This window comes from Cervus elaphus, chromosome X, assembly GCF_910594005.1.
Source record: "Cervus elaphus chromosome X, mCerEla1.1, whole genome shotgun sequence".
In the NCBI taxonomy this organism is placed as follows: domain Eukaryota; kingdom Metazoa; phylum Chordata; class Mammalia; order Artiodactyla; family Cervidae; genus Cervus; species Cervus elaphus.
Window position 1 is genome coordinate 29,769,282 of NC_057848.1, and position 27,106 is coordinate 29,796,387.

The 27,106-nt window shown below is 39.3% G+C and overlaps 1 long non-coding RNA gene across 2 annotated transcripts in view; it reads left to right on the top strand.

Annotated features, from left to right (window-relative positions):
- The first annotated feature begins 903 nt into the window (after positions 1-903).
- The window catches only part of LOC122690783, a 51,068-nt gene continuing 24,865 nt past the window's right edge, over positions 904-27,106 (top strand). For both annotated transcript variants that reach the window (XR_006340103.1, XR_006340102.1), the window contains exons 1-3: positions 904-1,305; positions 1,772-1,976; positions 9,378-9,516. This is a non-coding gene — a long non-coding RNA (uncharacterized LOC122690783). The remainder of the gene's footprint in view (positions 1,306-1,771; positions 1,977-9,377; positions 9,517-27,106) is intronic.

The window sequence follows — 27,106 nt, forward strand, 5'->3', positions numbered from 1 at the left end:
GGGATCCACCATAAATCCTTACTCTTGTTTTGGGTGTATTATGCTAGACATGGGATTATTTGTCCACCAGGGCCTTCAAGGGGAGAACTCATCCAGAGGTCCTCTTTCCTCCCTCCTCTCCAATTAGTCTCTGGGAGAGAAGGTCATTTCTCAGAAACCCTTTGTCTGGCCCTCATCAGAGGCAGCTCCCTTCACTTTGCCAGAAGACCTAAATTAATTCCGTTAAGAGAATATACCACATGAACAACCTTACTCTGTGACTAAGTCTCTGTATGTCTAAAACTGTTGGAACCAAACAGAAGCTATGAGTTCTAACTCTTGCCCAGAAACAGCCTTCTCCCAAAGGAGGATCCTGCCACCACCCTGCTCTCCTGGAGTGATGGCTCCACCAGGATCAGAAAGATGCTCATCAGGAGACATCAAGTGCCCTGAGAATGTGAGGACAGTGCAGTCACTATCTGACTTGGGGCCTTGGTCTCATTCCTTTCCAGCCTCTATCGGCCTGTGAAGATAGCACAGAAGCTTCTGTGAAGACAGAAGCTGAGTCATGTGTCCAAAGGGAAAAGGAAGAGGGACTCACACTTTTTGAGGACGGATCTGCTGAGAGTCAGGAATCTGGTGGAGCTTTACCCTCCTAGAAGTGGAAGGGGCAGGAGAATGTGAACTACAGATGTGACTGGTATTTGAATGGCAGCATGATCTGGAGAGCAGGTGGAGAGAAGGAAAATATTCACATATTTCTATTTTGACTGTGACTCAATGTCATTTTGGGCTTCCCAGGTGGTGCAGTGGTAAAGAATCTGCCTACCAATGCAGAAGACGCAAGAGACATGGGTTCGATCCCTGGGTCTGGAAGATCCCTTGGAGGAGGGAATAGCTATCCACTCCAGCATTCTTGTCTGGAGAATCCCATAGACAGAGGAGACTGGCAAGCTACAGTCAATAGGGTCACAAAGAGTCAGACATGACTGAACTTAGCACGCATGCATGCAATGCTCTTTTATGTGGTGGAATAAGTGCCCTGATGGGGCTGGGGAAGAAAAGAAGGTGTCTATACCATTTCCATTCAATTGAGTCATGTACCCCATGAATGGAGACTGGAGTAAGGGAATGAAGTCACCACCTACCTTGTTCCCCATGTTTTCCTTTCCCCTTAGCTTACCCTCTTGTTTTACATAGGAAACTAGTATTTTCTTTGAGGTCCTGAAAAGTGAGATCAAAGTCTAATACTATATCTGCCAGACAGGACACAAGACACTGGAACAAGAGAGACAGGAGACTTCCCTGGAGTAACTGTTTATGTCTGTAAGTCACCTCACCCCTCTTAGTCTCACTTGGAAAATATATATTTGTGTTATGTATGGGCTTCCATTGTGGCTCAGCTGGTAAAGAATCCGCCTGCAATGTGGGAGACCTGGGTTTGATCCTTGGGTTGGGAAGATCCCCTGGATAAAGGAAAGACTACCCACTCCAGTATGCTGGCCTGGATAATTCCATGGACTGTACAGTCCATGGGGTCACAAAGAGTTGGACATGACTGATCGACTTTCACTTTCATTGCTGTGGGGTAGAGTGATGGCACTGCAAATATAAACAGGTAGAAACTGAGAGCTTGCTGGATGAGCCAACAACCAGGGCATACGCTTCGGTATCTGTGTTTCCTGTTGTACCATTCTGGTTGTCAGGCATCTCCCATCTTTCTGTCCTTCTCTCAGGGCACCCCAGATTTACTAACCCTAACTTCTGTCTATATTCCTCTAATGTCACAAAGAGCTGGGCTGGAGCAAAGGATTTCAAGAACGGGAGCAAAGAGGGATCTCCTGGAAAACCTGCTGTTTTCTGCTCTCCTCCCCTGGAGAAGTTGGAAAGGAAGAAAATCATCATCCTGTTTGTTCTTGTTTCATGTGCTATTATGTTCCCTTACTTCTCCATGAAGATAACTTCAGGGAAATACTTCTCCACTGAACCTTTGAAAGGTAAGGTGCTATATAGGATCAAAGGCTATTTGTGTATTTTGTACAAGATCACACAGTACCAGTCAAGAGCTTGCCCTGGGCCCCAGTGACAGATCTCACCTCATAACTCTAGGATGACATTGGGTAAACACTGCCCAAAGAAGAGGTGGTCTCTCCTGTCAAAGAGGATCACACCAGCCTCTTCTCCCAGCCAGCTAGGTCTGGGCCAGAGACTAAAGTCATTTCCATCCAGCAAAACACTTTGAGTTTCTAGAAGGAAGATATTTTTCAATGTAAGTCCAAGGAATTATTTTAAGACTCATTCTGTAGGCTGTACATCTACATTCAGTCTCTATATCTGATTTCAATTCAGTTAAAAATTCACTGAGTTCCAGACTCTTGGTGAGATTCTAGAGATATTTGTTGTTTCATGGTAAGGTACTTTCATGGTTAGTATCAGTGGGCTTTATTTAATACCATATAGACCTGGGAAGGGCCATCCCTCTGTTTCCTACTATGTGAGCTAGACAACTTTTTTAACTCCTGTGCCTTAACTTCTGATTCATAAATGGTGATAAAACCTTAAAAGGATGTTTTGAAGATCAAATATGTTAGTATCATCAAAGTACTTAATATGGTGTCTGGCATAGAAATGTAGGCTACACTGGACCTTCACTCTTTTATTCAGCTATCTTAATGTTGAGTTCTTGCTCTGGCTTTACCTGGTGGTAGCATAACCCATTTCAACATGTTCTACCATTTCAAATACATTCCTTTCACAAAGAGGAAAAAAGCTAATAAGTGTTGGGTTGGAAATGCAGATTTTGATAAAGCTTATGAGAATGATCCTACTTTAGTTTGTAGAACTGGTGTAAGGATAGAAAGAATTGATGACTCAATTTTATAAGCCATTTGCATTTTTAACAAATATTTTGGGGGTATCTGTTATATGCCAGGCTCGGTAAGCCTACAAATCATGTCTTCATCTCAGAACTTTCTTCTATGCTCCAGATCCATGGCCTGCTCTCTTGAAATAATTCCAAGTTTTAATGTCATTGTCAGTAGTTGGATACCAACTACCTGCCAGAAATTTTACATCTAGAGCAATAGTTCTCAAATGGTGTTGATTTCATTCCCTGGCTCCAGGAGACATGTGGAAATGTCTGAAAACACTTTCAGTAGTCACAACTTAGAGTGCTACTGAAATTTTGTGGGTAGAGGCTAAACATCCCACAGTGCATAGAACAGCCTTCACAAGAAAGAGCTCTCTGAACCAAAGTGTCAACAGTTTTGAGGAAAAGCTCTCTAGAGCAAGGTAAACGTTATTACCCACCTTGTGTGCACAGATACAGGGTAGAACTCAAGTTTGGAATCTAACAACCCTGAATTAGAATAACTATAGTGCCTATTCCTTGGCATGCCCTTGGAAAATGTATGTAACCTCTCTGAGCCTTTGTAGAGTGTGCCATGGCAAAAACCACTACAATATTGTAAAGTAGTTAGCCTCCAATTAAAATAAATAAATTTTAAAAAAGAGGAAAGAGTTATAATGGGGAATACTGATACTTAACTTACTGAACAGTTGTAAGAAGTTGTAAAACAGTATGTGGAGTTCCTAACACAGTGTCTGGCCAATAATAGGCCATTGATTTGTTAGTTTCCTTCCCACCCCACTTCCTAACTTCTGCTTCCAAGATTACTTTAACCTAAATTATGTAGCCCTACACAGCGTAACTATGTCCTGAAGAGCTTCTGGAACTATAACAACAAGAAGGAAAATAAGCTTACAGAGACCCAACTTGTGTATAAGAGTTGGTGCCACTTTTGTGTTGTATGTATAATGGAAGTGGGCTATGGGGAAAAATTGTCCCCCCATTTCCAGGAAATCAGTGTACCTTTACTGAGCTCTTATGGGGCCATCTTGGAAAGTTAACACAGGAATGCCCACTAACTGGGTATGTGGTTCATCTTGTGGCTCAATAAACATAAACAGAGAAGCACAAAGGCCAGACATTTCGGAGCAAGGCCATAGGAATAATTGGGAGCCAGCCAGACACAGAAAGAGGAGAACTTTGGGCCAGTTGTGAGACCACCTTACAACTGGGCAGAGCAGAATGTGAGCTCCATAAGGGCAACTCACCACCAAGAGTTTTGAAGGAAGCGGACCTGAGCTGTGCAATTAGTTCTCCTTCCGATCTCACTAATTAGGTAAGTTGTTCCTGTGATAGAGAAGAAATGAGTGTATAGAAAGGCTAGAAGTGCTTTGGTCATGGATGTCCCATCATATGGAAGAAATTAATGAGAATGGAGGGTCAAAATTCCCCAGGACAAACCAATGTATGGCCCAATAGACTAAGTTTCTGCCTTATGCATCATGCTAAGTCACTTGTGTCATGTCTGACTCTTTGCAACCCTATGGACTGTAGCCCACCAGGCTATTCAGTTCTTGGGATTCTCCTGGGATTGAATCTATGTCTCTTACATCTCCTGCATTGGCAGGCATGTTCTTTACCACTAGGGTCACCTGGGAAGCCCAAGTTTCTGCCTACTAAATAACTAATATTCTAGGCCTGCTCTCTTGAAATAATTCCTAAATTGCCTAATGACATTTATTTTGTGTGTTCCTCGATAATTCAGTCACATGATTACAGTCAGTCTCTTAGTTTTCTGCCACAGATGGCTAACTGTTTAGCATGGCCTGTGATTTTACACATTCACCCTGCAAGGGCTAGTTCACCTCCAAGAACCCTCCATGGGATATTGATGATACTTTCACCTTGTCTCATTCTAAAGAATGCAAAATTCCTGATGACAGGCATTTGCTTTGTTAGAATAGCTTGGGCAGAGTTCCACCACCACCCGGCTCCCAGTCTATATTGCCTTTATTTCTCTGGTGACAACATAAAGAGCAAAAGTGCTCTGCTTTCGGGCTTCCCTTGTGGCTCAGCTTGTAAAGAATCTGCCCACAATGAGGGAGACCTGGGTTTGATCCCTGGGTTGGGAAGACCTCCTGGAGAAGGGAAAGGTTACCCACTCCAGTATTCTGTCTTGGAGAATTCCATGGACTGTATAGTCCATGGGGTCGCAAAGAGTTGGACACGACTGAGTGACTTTCACTTTCACAAGCCAATGGCCCTGTAGTTATTGTGGGATCATGAACGTCTGTATGAATTCAGGCACTTTTTATTCCTTTTCCTCTTTGTTGTTAAGAGATAGACGAGAAAAGGAGAAGAAAAAGGCCGTGGTGGGAAGTTCATTGTAACATCTGGTTGTTATGATCACCACCCAGTTGTTTTAATGTCATTGTCATTAACCCAGTGCCTAGCATGGTGCAGGGCACACAGTCACACCAGTAAACTGTGGTGATTGCTGGATGTGTCTCTCCCTGTGCAGCCCTCATGCTGGTGGCCTTGCTCATATCAGGTGTCTGAAGAAGACAGGTTCTGAGAATCAGTGTCCTGATGGCTGACGGAGCTTCTACTCCAGGTTCAAGGGCAGCGGTCCTCAGGAGACCCCAAAACTTCACATCTTCAGTTAGATATGATACCTGACAAGTGAGTTCATAGGTATGATAAAACTATGTTGAGGGATGGCTCTGTAAGGCTCACAAACTGGCCTAAAAGTAAAGAAGCTACTTTGATCTCATGATGGAAGAAAAAGGTTAGCAGGTGGCATTTAATTTCTTCAGCAGCTAATGCTTTATAGCAGCCCTTGAAGTCTATTAACGATGTCTTCTTTTGTTTGAAAGCAATTATTTACCCAACCTGAGGGAGGAACTTGATCTTTAGCATGCGTTTGGAATAAATATACCTAAATTGTTTTCGCTGGGTAAATATTATTCAGTGATCACCATGTTTCTCTCAGGTGGTTGTTGAAATATGCATTTGGTTGGAAACTCTTCCTAGTGATTTGAGATTGTAATATAGTTTATTCCCTGGAAGCTGCATTCTTTATCTATTCTATAATGAAAAGTCTTAAGAAGCCAGAAAATTTCCAAATGTTAGTTAAAAATATCTTTTACTGGCAGGCTACAGTTCATGGGATCGAAAGAGCTGGACACAACTTAGCACTATCCTCAGCTTTCAGCTCAGCTTTAAGAATTTATATATTTAAACAATTAATTTAGAGTGTCTTATTGATCTGCTAAAATAACCATGTAATCTTAAATGTAGATATGTTTACCTTCCCAGTACATAATAATTTCAGCTTTTTATTATCTGGCCTCCCTCCTCCTCCCCCTGCAGTGTACCCAGGCAACCACTGATCTCTCACTATAGATTACTTTTCATATCCTGGAATTTTATTCAAATGGAACCATAAAGGATTTTCTTTTTCTTTCTTTTTTTTGGTCAGTTGGTTTTGGTTGGTCTGGTTTCTTTCATTCAACCTGTTTGTTTTAGATGTATCCATTTTGTTGCATGTATCAATAGTTCATTCTTCTTTATTGATGAGTAGTGTCCTAGTATGAGCTTCCTCCATGATTCAGTGGTAAAGAATCTGCCTGTAATGCAGGAGCCGTGGGTTCGATCCCTGGGTCAGGAAAATTCCCTGGAGAAGGGAATGGCAACCCACTCTAGTATCCTTACCTGGAGAATCCCATGGACAGAGGAGCCTGGCAAGTTGTAAAGAGTCAGACGTGACTGAAGTGACAGCATGCACACACGCACACATCCCAGTATACGGATATACTGTGATTTGTTTGAAATTTGCTGTTGTTTTCTAAATTAAATCTTCAGTGAATATTTGTGTGTAAGTTTTTGCATGGACATATGTTTACTTTCTTTCAGGTAAATACTTAAAGAGTGCAGTGTCTGGATCATATGGTAGATTTAAGATTAACATTGCTAAGAAACTGCCAAACTGATTATACCATTTTTCATTCCCTCAAACACTTTGTGAGAGTTCCATTCTCCTCAACCTTGCCAGTGCTTGGGATGGTCAGTCTTTTTAATTTCAGCCATTCTCATGTGAATGTAGTGGTATCAGATTGTAGTTTTAATTTACAATTCTCTAATGATATTGAGCATATTTTCATGTGCTTATTTGCTGTTTCTGTATCTTCTTTGGTGAAATTTTTATTCAAAAATTTTCCCCATTTATTTTTTGTAGTCTCTTTTTTGCTTCTTAAATGACTTTTTTCTATAGTCTGGATACAGATGCTTTGTCAGATATATAATTTGCACATATTTTCTCCCAGTCAATGCCTTGACTTTTCATTCTCTGAATAGTATCTTAGAAAGGGCAGTTTTTAACTTGAAGTCCAGTTTTATGTATTGGTTTGCTTATGGATTATAGTTTCGGTGTCTGTGAAATCTTCACCTAACCCAAGGTCACAAGGATTTTCTCCTATGTTTCCTCTAGAAGGTTGAAAACTTTAGGTTATATTTGGGTCTCTGATGCATTTTGAGTGGACATTCGTGTATTATGTGATATGTGAATCACTCTTTATATTTGTATATATGATATCCACTTGTCCCAGCACCTTTTGTTGATAAGACTATCATTTCTCCACTGGATTGCCTTTGCTTGTTTTCAAAAATCAGTTCTCCATATATGTTTGCATCTATTTCTGAATACTTTATTATTTTCCTTCAATCTGTTTGTCTACATTAATTCTAATACCACACTTCCTTGATTACTGTAGGTTTATAGTGAGTCTTCAGAAATCTTGGAGTCTTCATCCTTCAACCTTATTCTTCTTTTCTCAAAGTTGTTTTTCATAGTCCACGACCTCTGTATTTCCAAATTAACTTCAGAATTTGCCCATAAATTTCTTTTAAAAAATATTTTCTAGGATTTTTATTGGGATTACACTGAATATATAGACCAATTTGGGAGAAGTACCATCTTAACAATACTACATCTTTTGATCCATAAAGACAGTTGTCTCTCCATTTATTTAAGTTTTCTTTAATTTTTCTGAGCAATGTTTTATAGTGTTCAGTGAACAGATCTTGCACATTTTTGAACAAGTTATTCATAAGTATTTCAGACTTTTTGATGCTATTGTAAAGAACACTACTTTGTAAATAAAATTTCCAGTTATTGTATTTTCACTGAACTGTCAGCAGCCAAATGTTTCATAATAGCCATTGCAGGAAATTTTTGGTTGAAAGAACAGGCTACTCTAGGATATAAAAACTACCTGATGTGTAACATGCTTTTGACTGTGTTTCTTTATCAGCTTTTAGATGTTATTGGCAATGTGCTGAAACTAAGGAAGAAGATGTCAGAGATAATTCTACAGGACATCTCCAGAAAAATCAGCGACTGAAATAAAATAATTATGGCAGCTTTCAATTTTCATGCATGTGGTTAAAATTGAACCAGTCTATTTGTGGGTTTTTTCTTTTTTGTGGCCCAGCAAGTCTTCCTCAGTGAATTCCTGGGTTCTCCAGTAGTGAAACAGACAGAAGGAGAAAGCACATATGTATATGAGCATGTATGTTTGTATGTATATGTATATTGGAGAAGCTGCGAGGAATTTTTATTGGAAGGAAAACTCGAGGTTAATGCTGTGGTCATGTCAGTCCTTTTAACTTCCTGTCACATATTTGGAACCAAATTGGTTGCTGTTTGTTTGCTGGCTTCACTTGGCGAGCATTGTTACCATGGTGACTTAGTGACTGCTGTGGGATTTGATGCAGATTGAACATCATTTTATAATTCTAACCTGAATTATTTATTACTATTATAGTTGTCAAGTGTTGCTTTTCTGATTACCTCATTCCTTTCAGATTTGTTCACTGAAATTTGACTGGAGGTAGAGCTTTCTCTTTTCTCTATTTTTTTGTTTATATAAGTATGACTCATAGGTTATCCTATTTTGCTCAAAGGTCTACCATTTGGTGCTGTAATTATTTATTTTGATGCTCAAATTGTCCCAGAATTGGCCAGCAGAGGCCCCTTTAAGTTGGCTTCTGTGTCCATTTGATGCCTCCTTAGAATTCTTTGAACATGTACTTTTCTCTCTGAGCCTGAGTATCTCCTAATCTGTAGAAAGAAAATTATGATTCTCCACCTCAGAGCATCCCTTTGTAGAACTGAGAAGTCTGATAATTACAACCTTCAGCATGTGGCATCTATTAGGCCCTCACCAAATTGTATTTCTCCACTCCAACATTACCTCCTTCATTCTGTTTAGTGTGATGCCTTTGACATTTCCATAATAGCATGACTACTGGAGAGAATACTCGGACATGTAACATAAACAGGGATAAGGGCACATGTCCATGATGTGAGAGCTTCAGTGTCACTGCTGTGTGTGGAGGAAAAGCATCACTGCACAGCTTCCAGGGGAATGAGAGGGGTCAGCAGGCAAACACATCCTGAGCTCCTTCCCCTGCATTTCATGTGCTTTCCCTTCTTCTCACTTTCCTCTCTATTCCATGCACTGTCTTATCTCCTTATTCTTCCTTAAAGTAGGACATCACAGAAGGATGTGAACACTGAGCCCCAGAAACAAGATCCAGTAGAAAGAACCAGTTGTGATGTTGAGTCTGCTAGACAGGTTCCTGGAGCAAGAGTGAAGAGATTGGATCCCATCATTGGGACACTTTAGGTAAGTCACCAGTCTTCCCTCCATTGTCTTCTATACAACAGGATAACAGTACCCAATGCTTCTGACCACCCAGGAGTATTGTGAAGTTTAGGTATGAACCCATGTGGGAAAGCAACCTGTGATTGTAGGTGGGAGGGAAGGACCAGTGTACTATATTAACAGATACACCCCATATATATTAGAATTTTGCATGGTAGACATTAAATTATCTTTTTTAAGCCATACAGCACGTGGGATCTTAGTTCCTCAACTGGATATTGAACCCGCATCCCCTGCATTGGAAGCACTGAGGCTTTACTGCTGGACTGCCATGGAAGTCCCATGTTGGGCATTAAATTAATGCTACACAGATGTTAGCTGTTTGGGTCAGGAATTATCCAAATGGGATCCTCAAAACACTTCATTAAACTCACTTGGGGGTGCTTATTAAAATCCCAGATTCCTGTACCCCACCCTAGGTCTACTGAATTAAAACCAGGGAGGTAGAATGAGAGGTACCTACATTTTGAAGAATATTTCCAGTGTTTCTGTATTCATCCGATTTTAAACAGCTCTGCTGCAGATTTCCAACAAACACTTCTTAAAATTCTGCATCATTTAATGTCTTATGCCCTTGCCAACTTGTCCTGTACCTCAGTCTTAAATATCTGCCCCTGCTCCTGTATCTCAAATAGGTAACAATTCCTTCATGCAAGTAATATTTATGCAGAGATTTATATGTGAAGCACTGAAATAGGCACTGGGGATGCAGCAAAAAGAATAAGACAGGCAAGGTCCCTAGAGTTTTATTCTAGTTTGGGGAAACTGGCAGTAAGCAGGTAAACCAGTAAGTGGGATAATTCTATATGGGGATGAGTGCTTTGAGGAAAATAAACACATAAATAGAGTAAAAAATGAGTGGCACGGGGATTATAATGGAGGGGTTGTCAGTGAATCTTTCTCAGGAAGTGACATTTGAGTTAAGTCCTGAACAACAAGAGGAAACCAGGCCTGGGCAGGCCTTTGGGTCCCTCACCCCGTCGAGTGTGTGGCACTGCTGGTTCCAGGAGCAGAGGACAAGGTCCAGTGGGTGGAGCCTGGCAGACAAGTGCAGATGGTAGGAGATGAGGTCAAGGGCAGACAGCAGCCACATGGTGTGGAACATGTAAGGAGTTTGGAGTTCATCCTGAGGGTGAAGGGTTAAAGGGAGGGAGTGACAAGCTGTGATTCATGTACTCACAAGGTGACTCTGGCTGCTGTGTGGGGAATGGACTGGACAGGTATGGGAGAGCTGAAGGGAATAACCACTAGGAGAATCTTGCAGGGTCCAGGGCAGAGACAAGGGTGGATTGGCCCTGAGCTGCAGTGGTATGCAGAGGACAGGTGGCCTGGACAGGGTGTGCTGGAGGTAGGGTAGGAGGGACCTGCAGTGGCTGTGTGTTGGGGTGGTGGGATATGTGAGGATAACACAGGATCCTGAATGAGGCCTTGGATTTATGTTTAGTCATGTACAGAAATGGTAATGGTGTTTCCTGAGATCAGTTATTCCAAGTAATTGAAGACATTCTTATGATAATTAGGTATCCACCATTGGTGACAGTGAAAATTAATGATATACAAAATCTCTTTTGATGGATAGAATTCAGTTGTAAGACTATTAAACTTTATTAAATATACACATAAATGATAAAACTATAAAAAGATCTGTATTGTATTTGTTTAAATAAGCTTGCATTTATTGAGCTGATATTGTGTGCCTAGCATTGTTTTAAGGATTTTTATATATTAATTCAGTTCTCAAAGCAGCAACCTTTGATGTAGGGATGACTGTTTTACCCATTTTATAGAATGAGGAAAACAACTGAAGTGCTGAGTGGTTCTTTCAATCTACTAAGATCACAGAAAGTCAGATATCCCAATATCTCTGCAGTAGAATTTTTGTTGTTGTTCTTGTTGTTTAGTTGCTAAGTCATGTCCGACTCTTTTGCAACCCCACAGACTGTAGCCCACCAGGCTCCTCTGTCCATGGGATTTCACAGGCAAGAATACTGGAGTGGGCTGCCATTTCCTTCTCCAGGGGATCTTCCTGACCCTGGGATTGAACCCGCATCTCCTGCACTGGCAGGCAGATTCTTTACTGCTGAGCCATCTGGGAAGCCCAGTAGAATTTTTTTAAATATTGGTATTAGGGACCATTTATGCTTGTAAAAACCAAAACACAAAGCAATATTGTTTAGAAACATTTTGTCTTCTACAGTAAGTACTGCACAATCCCAGTTTTTATACATGAGGCAATTGAGTGACTATAAGGTGAAGTAAAAGGATTCAAACTCACACAGTTTGTAAGTGGCAGAATAGCAGTTTGGACCTAGCCTGTCTCCAAAGCCCATACTCCTAGCTAATACTCTTAGGGAGAAGAAAAATATTTGTTGAACCATGTCAGCCCACAATGGATGATGTTAGGTTAGAGCCATCCATATCTCTTTGGGTAGAAACTATGCTTCATTAGGCATTTTGCCATGTACCAGATGGTATTTATTTAACGAAAAGGTAATGACTATACGAAAAAAAGCATGCAAAGATAAACAAAACCAGACCCTAGTTAAAGTGGTAAGGACATATTTTAATCAGTAATATATTATTATGACAGGGAAAAGAGTCCAGTGTGAGCTGACTCCAACTTCAATTTGTACAGAGGTCACTAGGCTTTTCAAAGGGAATATGAGGGAAAAGGGAGAGGGGTGAGTAGGGGCCAGTATAGCCAGGGAACTAAAAATTTACAAAAAAGCAGGAAGGGAGGTGTTCATGTGAAACCCATCTGGGTTTCTAAGGCATACTTATTCAAGTTAGATTTCTACCCTCCCACAAAGGCTGGGAGACAAGGTCCTCTCCTCAGGCATTGGCTGGAACAAACAGTAAATTGTTCTGAAAGACTTGAGTGTTCTTAGGCAATCACTTTAAGGGAATTTAAGGTCATCTTAGGAATGCAGCCTTTAGTTAGAAACTATGTCAGTTTTTTGTTTGCAACTATTGTCCAGGTTCAGGCCTGGTTCAGAAGAGAGCTCAGAGGAATCTGACTAGAATTTGGTCAAGGAGAGAATGTTTTACAGGAACCATCATTATTCATTTATATTTTTATTGAAGTATAGTTGATTTACAATGTTGTGTTAGTTTCTGAGGTACAGCAAAGTGATTGTGTGTGTGTGTATATATATATATATATATATACACATATATGTATATTTTTTCACATTCTTTTTCATTATGGTTTATTATAAGATATTGAATATGGTTCCCTGTGCTATATAGTAGGATCTAATTGTTTATCTGTTTTATGAGTAACTTTTTTTTTTTTTTAATTTTTTTATTAGTTGGAGGCTAATTACTTCACAACATTTCAGTGGGTTTTGTCATACATTGATATGAATCAGCCATAGATTTATGTTTATCTGTTTTATATACAGTAGTTTGTATCTGCTAATCACAAACTCTTGATTTATTTTTCTCCCCCCCCATCCCCTTTGGTAACTATAAGTTTATTTTCTGTGTTTGTGAGTCTGTTTCTGTTTTGTAAATCAGTTCATTTATATCATATTTTAGATTCCACATATAAGTGATATCATACGGCATTTGTCTTTCTCTGTTTGACTTACTTCACTTAGTTTGATAATCTCTAGGTTCATCCATGTTGCTGCAAATGGCATTATTTCATTCTTTTTTAAGGCTGAGTAGTATTCCATTGTAATACGTACCACGTCCTCTTTATCTATACATTTGTCTATGGACATTTAAGTTGCTTCTATGACTTGGCTATTGTAAATGGTGCTACAATGAACACTGGGGTGCCTGTATCTTTTTGACTTATGGTTTTCTCTGGATATATGCCCAGGAGTGGGATAGAAAGATCAGATAGTAGCTTTTTTTTTTTTAGTTTCTTAAGGAACCTCCAAATTGGCTGTACCAATTTACATTTCCCCCAACAGTGTAGGAGGATTCCCTTTTCTCCATACCCTTTGCAGCGTTTATTGTTTACTTTTTGAGGATGGCCATTCTGACCAGAATGAGGTGATACCTCATTGTAGTTTTGATTTGAGTGAGTGAGTGAAGTCGCTCAGCCGTGTCCAACTCTTTGTGACTCGGTGGACTGTAGCCCACCAGACTCCTCTGTCCATGATGGATTCTCCAGACAAGAATACTGGAGTGGGTTGCCATTTCCTTCTCCAGGGGATCTTCCCGACCCAGGGATCAAACCCAGGTCTCCCACATTGCAGGCAGACGCTTTAACCTCTGAGCCACCTTTCTCTAATAATTAACAATGTTGAACATCTTTTCATGTGCTTTTTGACCCTCTCTATGTCTTTGGAGAAATGCATATTTATGTCTTCTGTCAAGGGCAATAATTATAACAGCAAGTTAAAAGGGAATAATCACTGTAGTTCCTATGCATTAGATAGCTTGAATGTTAAAATAATTACTTGGACATCCAAGATAAATTATTTCCCCTTTTATGAACTCAAGGTGCTTTTTAGATGAGAATCACATTGCTCTGTGCTCTGGGTTTTACTGGTTAGGAAGCAGGGATGGTCTGATAGGTGAGACCAGAGAAAAAATTTTTGGAAACCTGCAGCATGTACTCTTGAGTATGGCTTCTTTTAATCAACCTAATATACATGTGTGTGATTTACATTATTGTTGTCTACAGTTCTAGATCATTCATTCTCATTACTGTATAGTATTATATCATGTGGATATTTTACAATATATGTATCTAGGGGATTTATATATTTTTAATTATTATGAATAATAGTACTATGAATGTTCATTTATACATCTTTTTATTAACATTTATTAATATTTTCACTTCTGAACATATACCAAAGAGTGGCATTTTTAAGTCATAGAGTAAGAATACTTTGAGTTCAGTAGAACTCAAGCAGTTTTTCAAAGTGGTTGTTCAGATCTATACCCCTTGTAAAGTATGAGAGAATTCTACTTACTGCAAATCCTTGTTGACACATGGTATTTTTCATCTTTTTCAGTTTTGTTGTCCTGGAGGGCACTTAGTGGTATCTTTTTGTGGTTTTAATTTTAATTTCTCTGTTTTAATTTCTCTTTAACTCTCTCTGAAGTATTAAGTTTTTTTAATCTAAAGAAGGTCCATCCTCACTTTTTCAACCTTCTAACTTATGTGCTGAATAAACTGTATCTTTTGTCCTATAGAGTGTGGATTTTGGATTTTGCTAATTATATCTTTATGGTATTGCTTATTTTGTTCCTCTGACCTCTGTTGTCCTTAAGTTGATAATTAGGTTTAGAGGCTTGTTCAGAGTATGCTTTTTGGCAAAAGTTCCTTAGATGTGCTATTGTTTATTCCTATAGTATTCCACCATGAGATTCATTGTGTCTGGTCATCTCTCCTCTTGTGACATTAAAATTGATCACTGTGAATTGGAGTACTGTCAGCCTGATTGATCCATTATAAAATTTCCCATGTGCTCTTCACCTCATGTTTTATGCAGTCTCTGAAGATCATTGCCTAATTCTGCATTTCAGTAAAGGTTGAAAAATTGTCATTCAGTCACTAAGTCATTTCTTCAGAAAAGTCTGGTTTCTTTGAGTGGGAAATGATATTAGATTCAGTCATGAATTCAGGATTCAGTCATGGTAGTAGAGGTACATACTGATACTAGGTTGGTCACTGTTTCTTGATCTTTTCAATGCATGGAACCAGCAAAAAAGTATTATATTTTTAAAATTTATTGTTTTCAATAGAGTTTATTTCATAGAGTGGTTTTAAGTACATAGCAAAAACTGACAGAGAAGTACAGAGAATTCTCATATACCCAGTGCCCCTACACATTTGTAGCCCCATTATCAACATCACTCACCAGAGTGGTTCATTTGTTATAATTGATGAAACTATATTTAACATATCATTATTACACAAAGCCCATAGTTTACATCAGAGTTCATTCTTGTATATTTTATGGATTTGGAGAAGTGTGTAATGACATGTCTCCACTATTGTAGTATCATGCAGAGTAGTAGGCCCTAAAATTACTCTGAAAAGTGAAAGTGTTAGTTGCTCAGTAGTTTCCAACTCTTTGCGACCGCATGGACTGTAGCCTGCGAGACCCCTCTGTCCATGGAATTCTCCAGGCAAGAATACTGGAGTGGGTAGTCATTCCTTTCTCCAGGGGATCTTCCCAACCCAGAGATCAAACCTGGGACTCCTGAATTGCAGTCAGATTCTTTACCATCTGAGCCACCACATAAATGCCCCCCCCCCAGATTCTCCACCAGTTATTCCCTCTCCCTATTCTAGCCCCTGGCAACCAGTGATCTTTTTATTGTCTCCATAGTACTGTTTCTAAGATGTCGTATAGTTAGAATCACACAGTATGTAGCCTTTTCATATTGGCTTCTTTCACTTAGTGGTATGCATTTAAGGTTCTTCCATGTTTTTATAGCTTGATAGCTCATTCCTTTTTAGTTACAAATAATATTCCATTGTCTGGATGTGCCACAGTTTATTTATCCATTCACCTAGTAAAGGTCATCTTAGTTGCTTCCAGGTTTTGGCCATTATGAATAAAGCTGCAGTATGTGCAGGTTTTTGTGTGAAAGTAAGTTTTCAACTCCCATGAGTACATACCAAGGAGCAAGATCGCTGGATCATATGGTAAGAGGAGGTTTCGTTTTTTAAGAAACCACTAAACTGTCTTCTAAAGTGGTTCCATTTTTCAGTCCCACCAGCAATGAATGAGTTCCTGTTGCTTCACATCCTTGTGAGTATTTGGTATTGTCAGAGTTCTGGTGTTTGGTCATTCTAATAGATGTGTAGTGGCATCTCATTGTTTTAATTTGCACTTCCTTGATGACATATGATGGAGAGTATCTTTTCATTTGGAGTCCACCCTGACTGGAGTGAAGAATGGAGGCTCAGAGGTAACTGATGGGGCACTCCAGGGATCTGAGGCCATCCAGCTGTAGGACTGATTGGGGAAGGACCATATTTGCTTCCATGGGACACTACACACCCCCCTTTATACACTGATATGGTGTACAACATTGGTAAGGAGTAAAGTGCCCCATGCTTCTGTCACTGGCCTACAGGGCAGAGAAGGACCAGGTCCACTGAGAGTAGGGAAGTTGAGCTGATACTCAGTTCCCTAAACCTCCTTTAAAGTAGGAAGCAGACATAAAGGAGAAGGATTCATGACTAAGGGATTCCCCCACACTTTCTGGAGACCATACATCCTCTTTAGTTTCTCTGACCCCGGGTCCCATGGACTTCATCTGCCAGTGAGGTCCTACCTGCCTCCTGGTGTCACATTCCTAACCAGAACACTCTGTCCACCTGTTAGCTCTCCCCACACTCTGGTTTGTTCCATCTCTACATCATCTCTGAGATCACTCAGGCTTTTCTCATCCTTTGTTGTCTCAATGCCTTTCACCAGCTCAGTGAGGTGTATCATAGCACTGCCATGACAAGCTAACCCAAAATTTAGCATTCACCTACACTATCTTTTATGTATTGCTTTTGTACACTTTCCATTTCTGCAGAGCTAAAATCTGATGCAGCCACAACCTGGTCAAAAAAGGCAGTGATACAGGGAGAGAGTTTTCCTGTGTCCAGACTAACACCCAAACCTTTTGGTGACTTTATGGATGTCTCATATCATGAATGTGATCTAATTTTGTACTACAAGTGTTGGGCATGTGTATATTTTCCTTTCCTTTGGTTATTTTTAGTTGCCCAAGGAAGGTACTTCAAAGGTGTTTTCATTTACCTGTGTGGACTGTGTCTGGGGACTTTGTCTGAATGATCCTGGGACTAAAATTTCCCCTGAAACCTGCCCTTTGAACATTTTCCCCTCTGGATGCTGTGGAGCTGGGCGATTTCATGGAGACTCTCAATCTTTCCTTTCTCCATGGTGGTAGCTGCTTGGCTAACTGGGTGGTTAAACCCATGAGTTTGCCTTCATTTCAAGAGTTTATTTGGAAAGGACAGAGAGATGCATGTTGTGAAACTACTTTCAACTCAAGACCTTAGTTAAAATCCTGGAAAGTGGAGACACTTCCTACCTGTTGAATGGAACGTTTGTTTAGAGACAGATTCCCTTCTGTTACCCATGTGATTTCCCTGAAGCTGCTCAATTGGGATGGTCATATGGTGGATTCATAAATGACTCCTGGGTCCACCCTATTACCTAAGTCCCTTAGGTTAGAGGTGTCCCTATTCTGATGCTGAGTCACTTTTCTATGGAAAGGACTGTGGATGTATATTTATTCATTAGGGTGATTTTCACTTACAAATCTAAAACACACTCATTGTAGAAAAATTGAAAAATGCATTTAGGAAAACATCATTAAAAACCCATAAAAGCCCATTACTTATGGAGAAGGGTTCTTAACAGTTCAGTATCTATAATATTTATTTTTGAGCTGTTTTACTATATAAACATAACTGTTTATACATAAGAATAGCAATGAAGTAATAGCCTATTTATAGCTTCATAAAACTTCTTTCTATGAAGAAATATCAATATAGGCCAACTTATTAATAAAAATGAGAGTAGAAACACTAATGGCCAACTTTAAGTACCTCATGCTCCAGAGTCTGTCAGTCAGTTAGTTCATCCAGTTGGGCATTTCCCATCATGTACTCTGCATATAAGTTAAATAAGAAAGGTGACAATATACAGCCTCAATGTACTCCTTTCCCAATTTGGAACCAGTGTGTTGTTCCATGTCCAGTTCTAACTGTTTCTTCTTGACCTGCATACAGATTTCTCAAGAGGCAGTTAAGGTGTTATGGTACTCCCAACTCTTGAAGAATTTTCCAGTTTGTTGTGATCCACACAGCCAAAGGCTTTAGTGTAGTAAATGAAGCAGAAGTAGATGTTTTTCTGGAATTCTCTTGCCTATGATCCAATGGATGTTGGCAATTTGATCTCTGGTTCCTCTGCCTTTTCTAGATCCAGCTTGAACATCTGGAAGTTCTCAGTTCACGTAGTGTTAAAGCCTAGTGTGGAGAATTTTCAGCTTTACTTTGGTAGCATGTGAGATGAGTGCAATTGTGCGGTAGTTTGAACATTCCATGGCATTGCCTTTCTTAGGGATTGGAATGAAAACTGACCTTTTCCAGTCCTGTAGCCACTGCTGTTTTCCAAACTTGCTGGCATTTTAGTGCAGCACTTTCACAGCATCATCTTTTAGGATTTGAAATAACTCAGCTGGAATTCCATCACTTCCACAAGCTTTGTTCTTAGTGATGCTTCCTAAGGCCCACTAGACTTCGCATTCCAGGATGTCTGGCTCTAGGTGAGTGATCACACCATCATGGTTATCTGGGTCATGAAGATCTTTTTTGTAGAGTTCTTCTGTGTATTCTTGCCACCTCTTCTTAATATCTTCTGCTTCTATTAGGTCCAGGCTGTTTCTGTCCTTTATTGTACACATCTTTGCAAGAAATATTCCCTTCGTATCTCTAATTTTTCTTGAAGAGATCTCTAATCTTTCCCATTCTATTGTTTTCCTCTATTTCTTCACACTGATCACTTAGGAAGGCTTTCTTATCTCTTCTTGCTATTCTTTGGAAATCTGCATTCAGAGTTCTTTCCTTTTCTCCTTTGCCTTTTGCTTCCAGAGTCTGGGAAACTGCCAGAGATTAGCTGTTAATTGACAGGAGTAGTCTGCTCAAACATGCTTATGTCAGGTGGTCATTAAAAGTAATATTACGGACAGGGAGAACAAGATGGCAGAGGAGTAGGCGGATGTGGAGTACATCTCTCTCCATCAGGAATACACCTTCAGACACAGAAGTGCATGCAGAACACCAGCTGAGAGCAGACAGGAGTACCTAAGCAATGGAAAAGAATATATAGAAACATGCAAAATTCGGTAGGATGAAGGAACTAGGGGAGAAAACAGGAGTGTTAGTTGGACTGGACCTGCCCTTGGCGAGTGGGGGAACTGAAGCACAATGGGGCAATTGTCTGAGTCAGAGGAGAAAGATTTAAGGCTGAGAGTGAAATGGCTGATCTGTAGCAGCCTAAATGGAATAAGAATCAGACAGTCCAAGCTCCAACCATACATACTCTGGGCAGGAATGCTGGTCTCCTGGAAGGGGCAATGGCTGGGAGCTGGATCTAAGGGATTGTGGAGCAATCCCAGGGCGAGGGCTGCTGTTGACTGCAGAGAGATGGATTGAGGGGATGTGAGGGAGGAGATCGTGGTGGGAAATGCCGGTGGAGGAAAGCCAGGCAGCCGTGGAAGCAAGGCAATACTGCTGAGTCAGTGTAGCGGGTGGGGCCATCACCATAGCCTCTCTCTCCCCACAAGCCAGCATTGGCAGAAGAACAGTAGAGAGGCTGGCCCATCAAACGCCTGACTCACTGAAGTACAGAGTAGGACCCCACCCAGGGTGTCCCTTTAAGTGCCTGATGTGCCAATCTACAGAGCAGTACCCCAGTCAGAGGGACCCCTGTCTGTGCCTGACACACCGAACAACAGAGAAGGATCCCAGGCAAGGGACCCCTCTAAGTGCCTGAATGGGCGGAGCTACAGAGAAAGACTGGCCAAAGAGGCCTTTTGATTGCCAGCTACAACAGGCTTGAAAAAAGACTCTGATAGGGCCGTAACTCCTGCAGCAGAGGCAGTCCATGTCCCTGCACACTTGGAGCTGCCAGGGTTCCTGCAAGCCAAGCAGCTGCACCACCTTCACGCTCATCTCTCACTGGGGCAGAGCTGCCACAGGCAAAAAAAAAAAAAAAGTCTTGTGTTTATGAGTACGGGTTCGCTTCAGTTGTGTCCGACTCTTTGCGACCCTGTAGGCTGTGGCCTGCAGGGCTTCTCTGTCAGAGAGGGGGCTCTCCAGGCAAGAATACTGGAGCATATTGGCCAATACTGGTTGCCATACCCTTCTAGAGCACTATATTTCCTGCTGCCCTGGCCGCCAACCCCCCTGAGTACCTGGTGCTGCCAGAACCCCTGTGGCCCAAGCAGCTGCACCACCTCTACACCTGGCCATCACAAGGGCAAACCCAAGCCCTCCAGGGAAGCCTCAGGAGCTAAACCCCAGTGGAGGACCCACATGCAGAGGTGAAAATAAAACCACAATTGAAACCCAGGGGCAGGGTGGCTAAGGAAGACGATCCAAAACCTTCCCACCAGCTGTACAAGCTGCAGATTAAATCCACATGATCAACTAAGCAGACTCTGTGTCTATGGAATATATAAAAGGCCACTGAGAGTGCCAACAAAAGAAAACGCACTAGCTCTGATAGCTGTGGACATTGGAGGCAAGAACACACAGGAGTAGGACCAGATTAGAATCTGAGCAGCCCCCACAGCAGGTCCAAAGATCAGCACAGGGTTGGAGGGCATCCTAGGGAGGTAAGGTGGACTGTGATTCCCAGCGAGGGAAAGGACAGTAGTGACTCAAAAAAAACATTTATTATTCTTATTTTTTGACTTGTTCTATAGATTCTTTTGTATTTTTTTCTTTTTTCTTTTCCCTTCCCTCCCCGCCTCTTGTAGTTGTCAATTTTATTGGCACTAAGAAACCCAATTAAGCTTCTGAGCTTTTTTTTTTTCCCCAGTCACATTTTTTATTATTGTCATAAACCTCTGCCTCTACTTTGGGCTTCTGCAGTTCTGTGGAGTTTTCCTCTTTTTTTTTTTTTCTTTTCTTCTTAGTTTTAAATTTTAATTTTTTAAACCTATTATTATTTTTCTACATTTATTCCTTTGTTTGTTTTTCCTACTGTTCTTTTCCCCTTGCTGTTAATCTTTAATGTAAATAAATCTTTATCTACATCTATTTAACTCTGCATATCTATTCTTTCTTTCTTTTCTTTCTCTCCTTTCCTCTCAACGTATTTGTTAGTTTTATTTTCATTGCTTTATTCCCCAATTGGCAGCTTGCCTTAGTTTTGTTTTCCAGTTTGTGCTTTAATTAGTTTTGTTCTGGTAGATATAATTTTTGGTTTTCTTTGTTGGCTGGGTCAATCTATTATACTTTATTTTTGTTGAACTGTTTTGATTTTGCTTATGGATGTATATGTATATGTGTATATGCAGTCACATTTTCTGTTGTTGTTATAAACCTCTGCCTCTACATTGGGCTTTTGCAGTTCTGTGGAGTTTTCCTTTTGTCCCCCCTTTTTTCTTTCTTCTTCTGGTGTTACTCTTTTCTCTTTTTTATAACTTTAATTTTTAATTTTTTTAAACCTGTTATATTTTTCTACATTTATTCCTTTGCTTGCCTTTCATACTGTTCTTTTCCCCTTGCAGTTAATCTTTAATGTATATAAATCTCTTCATTTACTTCTACTTAACTTCGTATATCTCTTCTTTCTTTCTTTCCTTTCCTCTCAACATATTTGTTAGTTTTGTTCTTGTTGCTTTATTCCCCACTTGGCACTTTGCTTTAGTTTTGTTTTCCAGTTTGTGCTTAAGTTAGTTTTGTTCTTAACTGGTAAATATAGTTTTTGATTTCCTATATTCTCCAGATCAATCTGCTGTACTTTATTTTTGTTGGGCTGTTTTCACTTTGCCCATGGATGTATATGTATATGTGTATATTCCATTATTTTAATTATTATTTGCCTGATTTTGTAACTGCCATTTTTCTGGGGTTCATCTTTGGTTTCTCATTTTTGAATATTTGTTTTAAAACTCACTTAATGCCATAACAAACCACTTGTGGAATCTTCATTCCTGACTAGAGATCAAACCTTGAGCCTTTGGAGTGGGAGCACTGACTCCAAGACTCTAGACTACCAGAGGAATAGCCATAGGGAGTATCAAATAGTGAGAACTCACACAAAGGAAACCACTTGAATACAAGACCCAGCATCACCCAACCACCAGTAGCACCCTGTGCAGGACACCTCATCTAAACAACAAAAATACAACAACACAAAAAAATACAAACTCAATCATCAGCAGACAGGATTACCACCTCACTCAGCCTTGCCCATCAGAGGAAAAACAAACAAACAAAAACTCAGCATAAATCCCACGCTATACAAAGCTCACACAAACCACTGGACCAACCTCAGGAGGGCAGAAACTAAAAGGAATAAAGAATTCAACCTTCTTCAAGGAAAGAGTTCAACTTTCCTTGAAGCCTGGGAAAAGGAGGCCTCAAACAGAATAACTTTAAAAAAAGAAAGAAAAGGCAGAGAAATACTGCACAAATGAAGGAACAAACAAACACAGAAGTCCAAATAAATGAAGAGGAAATAGGCAAACTACCTGAAAAAGAATTTAGAATAATGATAGTAAAGATGATCAAAAATCTTGAAAACAAAATGGAGAAAATGCAAGAATCAATTACAAAGACCTAGAAGAATTAAAGAATAAACATACAAAGACAAACAACACAATTACTGAAATTAAAAATACTCTGGAAGGAATCAATAGCAGAATATCTGAAGTAGAAGAACGAATCAGTGAGCTGGAAGATAAAATGGTGTAAATAACTTCTGAAGAGCAGAGTAAAGTAAAAAGAATGAAAACTGAGGACAGTCTCAGAGTCATCTGGGACCATACCAAATGCACCAACATTCAAATTATAGGGGTCCAAGAGGAAGAAGAGAAAAAGAAAGGCTATGAGAAAATTTTTGAAGAGATTATAGTTGAAAATTTCCCCAACATGAAAAAGGAAATAGTCAATCAAGTCCAAGAGGCACAAAGAGTCCCATACAGGATAAACCCAAGGAGAAACATGCCAAGACACAAATAAATCAAACTAACAAAGACTAAACACAAAGAAAGAACATTAAAAGCATCAAGAGAGAAGCAACAAGTAATATACAAGGGAAACCTCATATGCTTAACAGCTGACCTTTCAGCAGAAACTCTGCAGGCCAGAAGGGAATGGCAGAATATATTTAAGGTACTGAAAGGGAAAAATCTACAACCAAGATTACTGTACCCAGCAAGGATCTCATTCAAAATTGGTGGAGAAATAAAAAGCTTTTCACACAAGCAAACGTTAAGAGAATTCAGCACCACCAAACCAGCTTTACAACAAATGTTAAACAGACTTATACAGTCAGGAAATACAACAGAAGAAAGAAAGATCTACAAAATCAACCCGAAACAATAAAAAATGGCAATAAGAACATATATATCAATAATTACTTTAAATGTAAATGGATTAAATGCTCCAACCAAAAGACACAGACTGGCTGAATGGATACAAAAACAAGACCCATATATATTCTGTCTACAAGAAACCCACTTCGGACCTCAAGAAATGTATAGACTGAAAGTGAGAGGATGGAAAAATATATTCCATGTAAATGGGAAGCAAAAGAAAGCTGAAGTAGCAATCCTCACATCAAACAAAATAGACCTTAAGATAAAGAATATTACAAGAGATAAGGAAAGACACTACATAATGATCAAGGGATCAATCCAAGAGGAAGACATAACAATTGTAAATAGCTATGCACCCAACACAGAAACACCTCAATACATAAGATAAACACTAACAGACATAAAAGGAGCAATTGACAGTAACACAATAATAGTAGGAGACTTTAACACCCCACTCACACCAATGGAGAGACCATCAAAACAGAAAATTAATAAGTAAACACAAGTCTTAAATGATACATTGGGTGAGATGGATCTCATTGATATTTTCAGGACATTCCATCCAAATGCAGAAGAATGCACCTTCTTCCCAAATGCACACGGAACATTCTCCAGGATAGACCACATCTTGGGTCACAAATCAAACCTCAGTAAATTTAAGAAAATTTAAATCATATCAAAATCATATCAAGCATCTTCTTTGACTACAGTGCTATGAGACTAGATATCAATTGTAAGAAAAAACTGCAAGAAACACAAACACATGGAGATTAAACAATACGTTTCTAAATAACCAACAGGTTATTGAAGAAATCAAAAGGGAAATCAAAAAAATTCTAGAAACAAATGACAAAAACATCACAAGCCAAAGCCTATGGGATGCAGCAAAAGCAGTCCTAAGAGGGAAGTTTATAGCAATACAATCCTACCTCAAGAAACAAGATAAGAATCAAATAGACAGCCTAACGTTACACCTAAAACAATTGGAAAAAGAAGAACAAAAAAACCCAAAAAATTAGAAGGGAAGAAATCATAAAGATCTGAGCAGAGATAAATGAAAAAGAAATGAAAGAAACAATAGTAAAAGTTAATAAAACTAGAAGCTGGTTCTGTGAGAAGATAAACAAAATTGACAAACCCTTAGCCAGACTCATCAAGAAAAAAAGAGAGAAGAATCAAATCAACAAAACTAGAAATGAAAAAGAAGAGGTTACAGCAAACAATGCAGAAATACAAAGGATTATAAGAGACTATTATGAACAACTATATGGCAATAAAATAGATAACCTGGAAGAAATGGACAGAGTCTTGAAGAGTTTAATCTTCCAAGACTGAACCAGGAAGAAATAGAAATTATGAACAACCCAATTACAAGCATTGAAATTGAAGCTGTGATCAAAAATATCTCAAAAAAACAAAAGCCCAGGACCAGATGGCTTCACAGGAAAATTGTATTAGAGAAAAGCTAAAGCCTATCCTTCTAAAACTCTTTCAAAAAATTGCAGAGGAAGGAATACTTCCAAAGACATTCTAGGAGGCCACCATCACCCTGATACCAAACCAGACAAAGACAACACAAAAAAGAAAACTACAGGCCAATATCATTGATGAACATAGATGCAAAAATCCTCAACAGAATTTTAGCAAACAGAATTCAGCAACACATCAACAAGCTCATACAACATGATCAAGCTGGGTTTACTCCAGGGATGCAAAGATTCTTCACTATATGCAAATCAATCAATGTGATACACCATATTAAGAAACTGAAAGATAAAAACCATATGATTATCTCAATAGATGCAGGAAAAGCCTTTGACAAAATTCAGCACCCATTTATGATTAAAAGTCTTCAAAACATGGGCATAGAAGGAACCTACCTCAACATAGTAAAGCCCATATATGATAAGCCTACAGCAAACATTGTTCTCAATGGTGAAAAACTGAAAGTACTCTCCCTAAGATCAGGAACAAGACAAGGGTGTCCACTTTTGCCACTGTCATTCAACATAGTTCTGGAAGTCTTAGTTACAGCAATCAGAGAAGAAAAAGAAATAAAAGGAATCGAGATTGGAAACGAAGTAAAGCTCTCACTGTTTGTAGATGACATGATACTGTACATAGAAATGCTTAAAGATAGTATCAGAAAATTACTAGAGCTAATCAGGGAATTTAGCAAAGTTGCAGAATACAAAATCAATACACAGAAATCACTTACATTTCTATATACTAACAATGAAAAATCAGAAAGGGAAATTAAGGAATCAATCCCATTCACCATTGCAACAAAAAGAAGTAAATATCTAGGAATAAGCTTACCTAAGGAGACAAAAGAACTGTATACAGAAAATTATAAGATACTAATGAAAGAAATCAAAGATGACATAAACAGATGGAGAGATAGTCCATGTTCCTGGGTAGGAAGAATCAATATTGTGAAAATGACTATACTACCAAAGGCAATCTACAGGTTTAACACGATCCCTATCAAATTACCAATGGCATTTTTCACAGAACTAAAACAAAAAAATTTCACAGTTCATATGGAAACACAAAAGATCCCGAATAGCCAAAGCAGTCTTGAGAAAGAAGAATGGAGCTGGAGGAATCAACCTTCCTGACTTCAGATTATACTACAAAGCTACAGTCATCAAGACAGTATGGTACTGGCACTAAAACAGAAATACAGACCAATGGAACAAGATAGAAAGCCCAGAAATAAGCCCATGCACCTATGGGTACCTTATTTTTGACAAAGGAGGCAAGAATATACAACAGGGCAGAGACAGCCTCTTCAATAAATGTTGCTGGGAAAACTGGACAGCTATATGTATAAGAATGAAATTAGAACACTTCCTAACACCATACACAAAGATAAACTCAAAATGGATCAAAGACCTAAATGTAAGACCAAAAACTATAAAACTCTTAGAGGAAAACATAAGCAGAACATTGTATGACATAAATCAAAGCAAGATCCTCTAGGAACCATCTCTTAGAATAATGGAAATAAAAACAAAAGTAAACAAGTGGGACCTGATTAAACTTAAAAGCTTTTGCACAGCAAAGGAAACTATAAGCAAGGTGAAAAGACAACCCTCAGAATGGCTGAAAATAATAGCAAATGAAACAACTGACAAAGGATTAATTTCCAAAATATACAAGTGGCTCATAAAACTCAATACCAGAAAAACAAACAACCCAATCAAAAAGTGGGGAAAAGACCTAAATAGACATTTCTCCAAAGAAGACATATAGATGGCTAACAAACACATGAAAAGATGCTCAACATCGCTCATTATTAAAGAAATGCAAATCAAAACTACAATGAGATCATCTCACACCGGTCAGAATGACCCTCATCAAAAATTCTACAAACAATAAATTCTGGAGAGGGTGTGGAGAAAAGGGAACCCTCTTGCACTGTTGGTGGGAATGTAAATTGATACAGCCACTATGGAAGATGGTATGGAGATTCCTTAAAAAGCTAGGAATA